Raw genomic sequence first — 11,497 nt, forward strand, 5'->3', positions numbered from 1 at the left:
ATGTATTGAAAAGTATTGTGGGTATGGTTTTAGTACCATTAACTGCAGTCAACTGGATAAGAAACCTAAGTTTTTTTTTTGAGATGGAGTTTTGCTCTTGTTGCCCAGGCTAGAGTGCAATGGCATAATCTCGGCTCATTGCAACCTCCACCTTCTGGGTTCAAGCGATTCTCCTGCCTCAGCCTCCCAAGTAGCTGGGATTACAGGAATGTGCTACCAAGCCCGGCTAATTTTTTGTATTTAGTACAGGTGGGGTTTCACCCTGTTGGTCAGGCTGGTGTCGAACTCCTAACCTCAGGTGATCTGCCCGCCTCAGCCTCCCAAAGTGCTGGAATTACAGGATGAGCCACTGCGCCTGGCCAGAAACCTAAGTTTTTAAGAGAATTGTACTGCCAAAGAAATCACAAACCTGGGCTACAAAGCCTAAGAGGTTGGGTGCCTGTAATCCTAGCAGTTTGGGAGGCTGGGGGCGGGTGGATTGCTTGAGCCCAGGAATTCAAGACTAGCCTGGCCAACAAGGCAAAACTCTGTCTCTACAAAATACGCAAAAATTAGCTGGATGTGGTGGTGTGTGCCTGTAGTCCCAGCTCCTTGGGAGGCTGAGGTGGGAGGTTCACCGGAGCCCAAGGAGGTTGAGGCTGCAGTGAACTGTGATTGCACCACTGTACTCCAGCCTGGGCAACAACAACAAGAAAAAGCCTGTGACTGTTTGGGTCTTAAAATGATCCTAGTCACTTCATGCCCATTAGGATGGCTACCATAAAACAAAACAGAATGACAAGTTTTGGCAAGGATGTGGGGAAACTGGAACCCTGTGAATGGTTGATAACAATGAAAAATGGTGCAGATGCTGTGGAAAACAGCATAGTGATTCCTTGAAAAAGTAAAAATAGAATTACCACATGATCCAGCAATTTTGCTTCTAGGTACATACCCCAAAGAACTGAGGTCAGGCGCGGTGACTCACTCCTGTAATCCCAGCACTTTGGGAGGCAGAGAACTCCTGAAGTCAGGAGTTCGAGGCCAGCCTGACAAACATGGCAAAACCTCATCTCTACTAAAAATACACACACACACACACACACACACACACACACACACACACTAACCAGGTGCGGTTGTGTGCACCTGTAATCCCAGCTACTCGGGAGACGGAGGCAGGAGAATCACTCGGACCCAGGAAGTGGGGGTTGCAGTGAGCAGAGATTGCGCCACTGCACTCCAGCCTGGGCAACAGAGTGAGACTGTCTCAGAGAAAAAAGAGAAAAAAAAGAACTGAAAGCAGTGTATCTTGAAGAGACATTTCCAAACCCATTTTCATAGCAACATTATTCTCAATAGCCTGCAGGTGGAAGCAACCCAAGTGTCTATCAGCAGATGAAAGGATAAGCAAGATGTGATACACACATGCAGTAGAATATTACTCCGCTTTAGAAAGGGAGGACATTCTGATACATGCTACACCATGGATGAACCTTGAGGACACGATGCAAAGTGAAATAGAACAGTCACGAAAAGCAAACACTGTATGATTCTGCTTATATGAGACATCTACCATAGTCAAATTCATACATATAGAAAGCAGAATGTGGTTGCTAGGAGCTAGGGGGAGTGGGGAATGGAGAGTTAATGCGTAGTGGGCCCAGAACTTCAGTTTCGCAGGATGAAGAGTTCTCAAGATGGATGATGGTGATGGTTGCACAACAATGTGACTATACTTAATATCAAAAGAGCTGTACACCTAAAGATGGTTAAGACGGTAAATATTATGCTATCTGTATTTTACCACTATATATATATATACACATATATATATGGGGGGGGGGGAGAGAGAGAGAGAGAGAGAGAGAGAGAGAGAGATTCGCTCTTGTTGCCTGGGCTGGAGTGCAATGGCACGATCTCAGCTCACTGCAACCTCCAACTCCCAGGTTCAAGCGATTCTCCTGCCTCAGCCTCCCGAGTAGCTGGGATTACAGGCACACGCCACCACGCCTGGCTAGTTTTGTATTTTTAGTAGAGATGGTGTTTCTCCATGTTGTTCAGGCTGGTCTCGATCTCCCGACCTCAGGTGATCCACCCATCTTGGCCTCCCAAAGTGCTGGGATTACAGACATGACCCACCATGCCCAGCCCTCACAATATTTTTTCAATGATCTTAGGGTCCCCGACAGTTTACAGGCAGGGAGTGAACTGAAAAAGCTGCATACCTCCCAAGGTACTTTTGGGCCTTTTTGCTTCCAGTGGATTTCTTGCTCTTTCCTGCTCTGCAGAGCTGACCCCTGGAAGTTACTCAGCCTCCTTTGTCAGCTGGCCTCTAGCTGAGGTCACACAAAGTGAGGCACCCACAGGAAGTTAGGGGGAGAAACGGGGAAGCCAGCCTTTTTCTTCCCAACCTTCTCTGACTTCCCTAGCCCATCTTGACTGATACAACCCCCCCATCTAAAATAGTAGCCCCTCCTTATACTTTGTCCCCTTCACTGCATGACATCATTATGTGCATTTATCTGTTTATTCATTATATGTTTCCATTTACTAGAGTATAAGCTCTGTGAGGGAAGGGACTATGTCTGCTTTTCACTGATGAATCCGCAGTCCTTAAGACAGTGCCTGGAACATAGTAGGTGCTCAGTAAAGGTTTATTGCAAAAGTGAATAAATTTAGTAATCGAACCAAACACATACAAGAGAAGAGGGAAGTGCTCATTTCAGCAGCACATATACTAAAATCAGAACAATACAGAGGGCTGGGCACAGTGGCTCATGCCTGTAATCCCAGCACTTTGGGAGGCCGATGCTGGCGGATCACTTGAGGTCAGGAGTCTGAGACCAGCCTGACCAACAAGGCAAAAACCCGTCTCTACCAAAAAATACAAAAAATTAGCCCGGTGTGGTGGTGTTCACCTGTAATCCCAGCTACTTTGGTGGCTGAGGCAAGAAGAATTGTTTGAACTTGGGAGGTGGAAGTTGCAGTGAGCTGAGACTGTGCCACTGTACTCCGGCCTAGGTGACAGAGTGAGACTCTGTCTCAAAAAATAAAAAAGAACACGCTGGGCACAGTGGCTCATGCCTGTAATCCCAGAGGTTGGGAGATCAAGGTCAGCCTGGCTAACATAGTGACACCCCGTGTCTACTAAAAATACAAAATTAGCTGGGTGTGGTGGCAGGCGCCTGTAATCCCAGCTACTTGGGAGGCTGAGGCAGGAGAACTGCTTGTACCAGGAAGGCGGAGGTTGCAGTGAGCCGGGATTGTGCCATTGCACTCCAGCCTGGGCAACAGAGTGAGACTAGGTCTCAAAAAAAAAAAGAAGAAGAAGAAGAAGAAAGAAGAAGAAGAAGAAGAAAGAAAGAAGAAGAAAGAAGAAGAAAGAAGAAAGAAGAGGAAGAAGAAGAAGAAGAAGAAGAAGAAGAAGAAGAAGAAGAAGAAGAAGAAGAAGAAGAAGAAGAAGAAGAGGAGGAGGAGGAGGAGGAGGAACTTTGAGGTGCATATGACAGGTAATCACAGTCTGAAATGAAAGCCAGAGAGGTCAACGACCTTCTCCAAGTCACAAAGCAAATCCTCCACTGACCTGAAACCCAGGTCTCTGTGTATTCTGGGTTGTATCCAGCTCTACACAGAGACCCTTGGCCTCAGGTTTTCTGGAGGAGAAAGAGCAAAACTTGACATTTAGTTAAAAGGAAACCCTGAAAACAGCTGAGGGTGAGAAACTGGGTTGCTAAGAAACCCCCAAGGATGGGGGAGATGGTTGGCATCCATTGCTAGGCAACCTAGAAGAAGCTAGACAGGCAGGTTTGGCTACAGACACCTTTCTCCCTCCTTTTCATAGACTCCTAGAATGCCAGGCTAGACATGATCTTAAGAGACAGATATCTAAGTCTGGGTGTTGTGGCTCACACCTGCAATCCCAGCACTTTGAGAGGCCGAGGCAGGTGGATCACTTGAGGTCAGAAGTTCAAGACCAGCCTGGCTAATACGGTGAAACCCTGTCCCTACTGAAAATACACAAAAATTACCTGGGCATGGTGGTGCATGCCTGTAATCCCAGCTACTCGGGAGGCTGAGGCAGAAAAATCACTTGAACCTGGGAGGCACAGGTTGCAGTGAGCCGAGATCACGGCACTGCACTCCAGCCTGGGTGACAGAGTGAAACTCGGTCTCAAAAAAAGCAAAAACAAAACAAAACAAAACAAAGCAAAAAGAGATTTCTAGTCCAACCACCTAATCACACAGATGGGGAAACTGAGGCCTCGAAAGGCAAGGTGATTAGCCTAAAGTCCCTCTAATTCCTCCACATGAACAAAGATTAAATAGCATGGGTGAGGCAGGAAGCATTGTCACTGGAGAGTGGCCTTGCATAGCTGGGGCAGTTTGAGGAAAAATCTATGAAAGATAAAGTGACCAAAGATAAATCTATAAAAGAGCGAGGGAGTCAACTGCAAAATGCCTCGAATTTCAAGTTAAGAACTTGAGAGTTTATCTTGAGGGTAATAAGGGGCCATTGAAAGGTTTACAGCAATGGTCAGGTTTGTGTTTTCAAAAGACCCCAGGTGGGCATGGTGGCTCACACCTGTAATCCCAGCACTTTGGGAGGATGAGGCAGGCGGGTCATATGAGGTAAGGAGTTCAAGACCAGCCTGACCAACATGGTAAAACTCCGTCTCTACTAAAAATACAAACATTAGCCAGGTGTGGTGGCATGTGCCTGTAATCCCAGCTACTCAGGAGGCTGAGGCAGGAGAATCGCTTGAACCCAGGGGACGGAGATTGCAGTGAGCCGAGATTGTGCCATTGCACTCCAGCCTGGGCAATAGAGCAAGATGCAGTCTCAAAAAAAAGAAGACCCCTTGGAGGCCAGGCACAGTGGCTCACACCTGTAATCTCAGCACTTTAGGAGGCCAAGGCAGGAGGATCTCTGAAAGCCAGGAGTTTGTGACCAGCCTGGGCAACATAGCAAGACCCCATGTTTACCATAAAAAAAAAGACTCCTTGACCCCTTGGGCTGCGGTGTGGAGACTCAGGATAAAGTCCAAATACCTTCAAGGTCCTTCTCACTCTTGCCCGTCACCCTTCTCTCTCCACACCGTCCCCGCAAGCTGGTTAGCTTCTGTGTCAGCCACTCTTACCAGGTCTTCCCATGTACTGTTGCTGGCATCTGTAAAGTCCTTTCCTTCACCTCCCTCTGCCTTTATCCTATTGTTTCAATTATTACTTCATAGCAAACTGCCCCAAAACCTAATAGTGTGGACTACTGCCATCTCATTATGTTCATGGACTCTGTGGGTCAGGAATTCAGACAGGATATAGAAGGGATGGCTTGTCTCTGCTCTGTGATGGCTGGGCCTCTGCTGGGAAGGCTGTCCAACAGCTGGGAGTGACTTGAATTATGAGGGGCTGGAATCAGCTGGAGGCTTCTCCACTCATAAGTCTGGTGCCTGGGCTTAGCTGTCAATTGGAGCACCTACCTACATACGGTCTTCCCACGTGGCCTGGGCTGCTTCACCACATGGCAGTCATGGCTGTTGGCCTTTCAACATGGCGGTTCAGCACGACTTAGCCTTGGAAATCCTGCAGCATCATGTCTGCTGTGTCCTGTTGGTTACAAGTGGATCATGAAGGCCAACCCAGATTCTAAGGGAAGGTAGTTTAAAGGAGGAATGTCAAAGAACGTGTAGCCATGTTCTAAGGTCATCACATCCTACTGAGGTTTCAGGCCACAGCTTAAACATCACCTCCTCCAGGGAATGACCTGACCACGCCCCGCTCCATGTCTGGGTTAAGTGTCTCCTCAGTGTGTTCTCCCAGACTCACTGTCCATCGCCAGCAAAGCATTTCCATTCCTGGATTTATGTGTCTCCTCAGACCTGTGAGCTCACTGAGGACAAATCACATTTTTCACTCTTGTATGCCCAGCACCTAGCACGCAGCCTGGTCAAGGCAAACCTTCCCCACCCTGCTCCCCCCCTTTTTTTACAGGCAGGGTCTAACTCTGTCACCCAAGCTGGAGTGTAGTGGCGTGACCATGGCTCACTGCAGCCTTGAACTCCTGGGCACAAGGAATCTTCCCGGCTCAGCCTCCTGAGTAGCTGGGACTACAGGCTCAGGCCACTGTGCCTGGCTAATTTTTTAAATTATATTTTTTAGAGGCAGGGTCTTGTTTTATTGCCCAGGCTGGTCTCAAACTCCTGGCTTCAAGTGATCCTCCCACCTTGGCCTCCCATAGTGCTGGGATTATGGGCATGAGCCACCGTGCCCAGCCCAGACCCTTAATAATGTTTGTTGAATGGGTGAGTGAATGTGCTAAGGCAAGGAGTCCAATCCAGAGTCATTCCTTCCTTAAGAAGCTTACATAAAAATTGGAGAGAGGGAGACAAAAAATAAAAACCTCACGTGATAAATGCCAGATAGTGATAAATGCTATTAAGAAAAATAAAGCAAAGTAACAGGATAGTTTATGGAGGATGTTACTTTATATGGATGGTCAGGGAGGACACTGTGAGGTACTCCCTGTGCCTACTCCAGGGCACTTTGAGGTAGTACCCTGGGAGCTGAGACCTGAAGAAAGTAAGACATGTGGCTATCTGGAGGAAGGGTATTTTTTGTTTGTTTTTCGAGACGAAGTCTCGCTTTGTCTTGCCCAGGCTGCAGTGCAGTGATGCGATCTCAGCTCACTGCAGCCTCTGCCTCCTGGATTCAAGCGATTCTCCTGTCTCAGCCTGCCGAGTAACTGGGACTGCAGGCATGTGCCACCACGCCCAGCTAATTTTGTGTTTTTAGTAGAGATGGGGTTTCGCCATGTTGGCCAGGCTGGTCTCGAACTCCTGATTTCAGGTGATCCACCCACCTGAACCTCCCAAAATGCTGGGATTACAAGTGTGAGCCAAAGCACCCAGCCAGAGGAAGGGTATTTTAAGCAGAGGGAAAAGCATGTGCAAAAGCCTTCAGGCGGAAGTGTGATTGGCACTTTTGAGGAACAGCAAGGAGACCAGTGTGACTGAGCATGTGAGAAACAGAAAAAGTAGTAGCAGATGAGGCCCAGGCTGAGCCACAGGCCACTTCTCGTGGGGCTTTGGAGGCCATGCTGAGGACTCTGGCTTCTACTGAATGAGAGTATTTGGAGAGTTTTGAACACAGGCAGGGTGTGCTGGGATTTACGGTTTAACCAGATCACTCTGGCTGCTGTGTGGACAATAAGACTATGAGTGGGGCAAAGGAAAACGCAAGAAGCCCTTCGTATGCCCTTATATCCTGGACCCAGAGGCCATAGATGATGTGAGAAGTGACCAGACACAGGGCATATTTTGAAGGTAGAGCCAAAAGGGTATAAGGGAGATGGTGTTGGGAGGAAAAGAGGCATCAAGGATAACTGAGAGGCTTTAGCCTTTCATTTCACACCAGCTGTGAAGATGTGATGTGTGGAAGCAGGCTTGGGAGTCCTGTGGAAACAAGAGTTCATTTTTTGGCATGTCAAGTTTGAGGTGCCAATTAGATATACCAGTGGAGATGACAAGAAGGCAGCTAGTCTAGCCATGTCTGGGATGGAGATGTAGACCTGAGAATCCTCAGCTATGATACTTCAGTGTCCCAAGTAGCTGAGACTACAGGTGTGCACCACCATGCCCGGCTAACTAAAAAAAAAAAAAATTTAGTAGAGATGAGGTCTTGCTATGTTGGTTAGGTTGGTCTCGAACTTCTGAACTCAAGAAATCCTCCCACCCTGGCCTCCCGAAGTGCTGGGATTATAGGTTTTGATAAGCAGAATTCTAAGATGGCCCCCAAGATTCCCAGTCTCTGGTGTAGCTGCCTTAGACAGCCTCCTCCCTTTGAGTGTCAGCAAGTCTAGTATGATGGCTGTCACTCTTACAAGGCTACAATATACTGCAAAGGTGAAGGAATTTTTTGCACATATAAAGATCCCACATTAGTTGATGTCTAATCAAAAAGGAGATATTCCTGGGTGACTCTGACCTAATTAGGGAAGCTTTTCTCTTTTTTTGGGGGGGGGGGGGCAGAGTCTCACTCTGTCACCCAGGCTGAAGTGCAGTGACTTGGTCGTGGCTCATTGCAGCCTCCGCCTCCCAGGTTCAAGTGATTCTCCTGCCTCAGCCTCCCAAGTAGCTGGGATTACAGGTGATTGCCAACACGCCAGGCTAATTTTGGTATTTTTACTAGAGACGGGGTTTCACCATTTGGCCAGGCTGGTCTGGAACTGCTGACCTCAGGTGATCCACCCACCTCGGCCTCCCGAAGTGCTGGGATTACAGGTGTGAACACACCGTGCCCGGCCAGGGGAAGCTTTTAAAAGAGAACTTAAACCTTCCCTGAGCCAAGTGACTCCAAGCAGCAGAAAAATTCTCCGCTGGCCTTGACAAAATAAGTTGCAATATTGTGAGAAAGCTGGGGAGGCCCTGTGGGGGCCTTGTGGCAAGAAACTGTGAGCAGCTTGTAGTAATCAGGAGTGGCACTGACAGCCAGCAATAGAACAGGGATCTCTGTCCTATAAGCACAAGGAACTGAATTCTGTCCACTACCATGAGAATTTGGAAAAGGCTGCTGAGCTCCAGGAAGGAATGCAGGCCACCAGCTCCCCAGCTGCTGCCTTGTGAGATCCTGAGCAGAGACCCAGCTAAGGCATGCTGGACTCCTGACCCATGGAGACTGGAATAACAAATGCATGTTGTTTTACACTGCTAAGCTGGTGGCAATTTGTTGTGCAGCAATAGATGAGAAACAATACATCAGCGTATGGTGTTCTGAAAGCCTTGGAAGCAGGGTGGCTCACACCACCCAGGCAAGGGGCATGACCCAGCAATGAGTCAATAGGACTGCATGAATGGAGTGAGACTGGAGTGCAGGTCAGTTGCTTGGCCCTGACTCCCACCTCCCAACTGCACAGAACTTTGGTTCTACTCCTCTTAGCCACTAGGTGGCCCCAGAGACCCCATAAGGAGTTGTCTCCCCAACCTTTCAGGTCGGCATCTGAAATGGAAGGAAACAAAGTATGGTCCCTCTTCTAGTCCTATTACCGACTCCCTCATTCGGCCCACAAAGGGGAAGAGGCTTGCCCAAGGTCCCAAGGTCCCACAGCTCTCTAGCATTATCTCCAGTCAGGCATTTTATGGTGCATCCCATTCCAGCCTATTCTTTAAGACAAACTCAGATGATGACCTCCCTCCTACCTGCTTTTACCAGGGGAGGGACTGGCAGTGAGAATGGTATCAGCAGGGGGCCCTGGAGGGCCTGTGGGCTGAGGCTGGAGTCTCTAATTGACGTGACTGGTGTACAGACTAGGAAAGTGTGCAGCCCCTAGGTTGGTGTTGATGGCGTTGGTGAAGACTCTTAACACTGGGATACATCCAACAGGCCTAGCTGCAGTTGCTGGGCCACTGACCCAATTCCCTTCGTCCAGTCCCTTGAACCCTCTGTTGTAGACTGAGTTTCTCTAGAAACAGACAATGAGACTGAGTTTGGGTTGCAAGATGTTTATTAGGAATAAGCACCTGTGAAAAGAAGAGGAAGCAGGCCTGGGCATAGGAAGTCAAACTGTGCTGCAGGCCTGACGAAGCCCTGGTTGTTCTGGGCCTGCTGGGAGTACTGCCTGTGTCTGTCCCATGTTGGATTAAAACGACCAGGTGTGGCCGGGCGCGGTGGCTCAAGCCTGTAATCCCAGAAATTTGGGAGGCCGAGACGGGCGGATCACGAGATCAGGAGATCGAGACCATCCTGGCTAACACTGTGAAACCCCGTCTCTACTAAAAAATACAAAAAAACTAGCCGGGCGAGGTGGCGGGCGCCTGTAGTCCCAGCTACTCGGGAGGCTGAGGCAGGAGAATGGCGTAAACCCGGGAGGCGGAGCTTGCAGTGAGCTGAGATCCGGCCACTGCACTCCAGCCCGGGCGACAGAGCGAGACTCTGTCTCAAAAAAAAAAAAAAAAAAAAAAAAAAAAAAAAAAAAGACCAGGTGTTTATACCATGCCTCACTCAGACACCAGATACAGGCTGTCCCAGGAAGGGCGTGGTCTCAGGTGAAGTGGCTCTCTGCAGCTGTGGCCACCCTGATGGCACTTCCCATAGCTGGGGAAGTACTCCCTTGAAGGGAGTTCTGGGGGCAGGTATCCCTATCTTCCACACCTTCTCAACTCTACCTCCTACAGTTTTTTTTTTTTTTTTTTTTTTTTGGCCAGCTTGCTTTCCACCAGCGAGGCTGAGATGAAGCAGTCACTGTAATTTCCACACTCAGCCCTGGCTCTTACTGGGAAAACAGGAGCTTTGTTCCAGCTTAGGAATACACTGGATCTGACAGATGAAGAATTAGGTGTCAGAGGGACAAAGGAGGAAAAAGCCTTGGACTCTGCTGTAAAACACCAGTCAGAACCTCAAAGACAAGAATCACTACACTTCTGTTGCTCTCCGGTCATTCAGTTAATCTACTCTGCAGGTCAATGTGTGCCAGGCACTGGGACCAATCCCACCACTCCAGCCCCTCAGCTGGGGGCCTAACACAATCTGCAGATTCAAACAGGGAAGGAGAGGCAGCACCCCGAAGCCATGCTTCACCAGGAGGCAGAACCAAGCCCTGTCTCTGACCCTGGCTGCTTGCAGGCCCTCCTGTAAGTTGCTTCCCTGCCTGACCCTGTTTCCTTCTCTAACAATGGAGTAACATGATGGGCACCATGTTGAATGCTTCTCATCTCAAACTTCATTTCATCCTGTGAAGCAGCTACTATTATTATCCCCATGTTACACATATGGAAAGAAGAGTTAGGACTTAGTTAATTTATTCAATCAAGGTCACATGGGTACTCAGTGGTGGAGCTGGGCTTTGAGTCCAGAGTGTAGCCCAATCTTGCTTCTTAACCCTCATTAAAGGCATGGTCAAGCCAGCCCCCTCAGACCAGACCTGCCTGCATACTTGTTTCATTTGGCCCACAGGGATTTAAAAATATGAGTCAGCTTTCATTTTGAAATTAAGATGACTCAGAAACATCCATCCAGCTTTTCTTGAAAAAATCTGGCCACCTGGCCACTGTGGACTGCATTCCCACAGGGTCACAACTGGCAAGAGGCAGGCCCCTTGAAGTGGGTCATGACACCAGTATCCACCTAGAGTCACTTGTTTATGTTACCTGCCTGGTCCCTACAGGGATGAGTTTGCTATTCTTCATGAAGGCCAGGGATTCCTGATAGAGGCCTAGACAGGCCAAGTGGCTTGCTCTGGGACACCCAGCTCAGGCCCAAATCACACGGACTTGAATCTAGCAAACTGTTTAGGGAGGGCTGAGGAAAAGCACAGACATGCAGAACCACAGGGCAAGGTCGGGGCAAATACACTTTATTCAGTCCTGGCATCAGACTGGCGGAGTCCTGCTGTGGGTGCCAGTGCCCCAGACGGAGGGACCCCACCCCTCAGCTACGAGACTAGTTCTCCAAGACCACAGACAGTGACATCTCTTCACTCACATGACGGGTTTTTTTTTTTCATTGTCTTTTTTTGTTGTTGTTG

The sequence above is a fragment of the Rhinopithecus bieti genome, unplaced genomic scaffold (genome assembly GCF_001698545.2).
Source record: "Rhinopithecus bieti isolate Rb0 unplaced genomic scaffold, ASM169854v2 scaffold_27016, whole genome shotgun sequence".
Classification (NCBI taxonomy): Eukaryota; Metazoa; Chordata; class Mammalia; order Primates; family Cercopithecidae; genus Rhinopithecus; species Rhinopithecus bieti.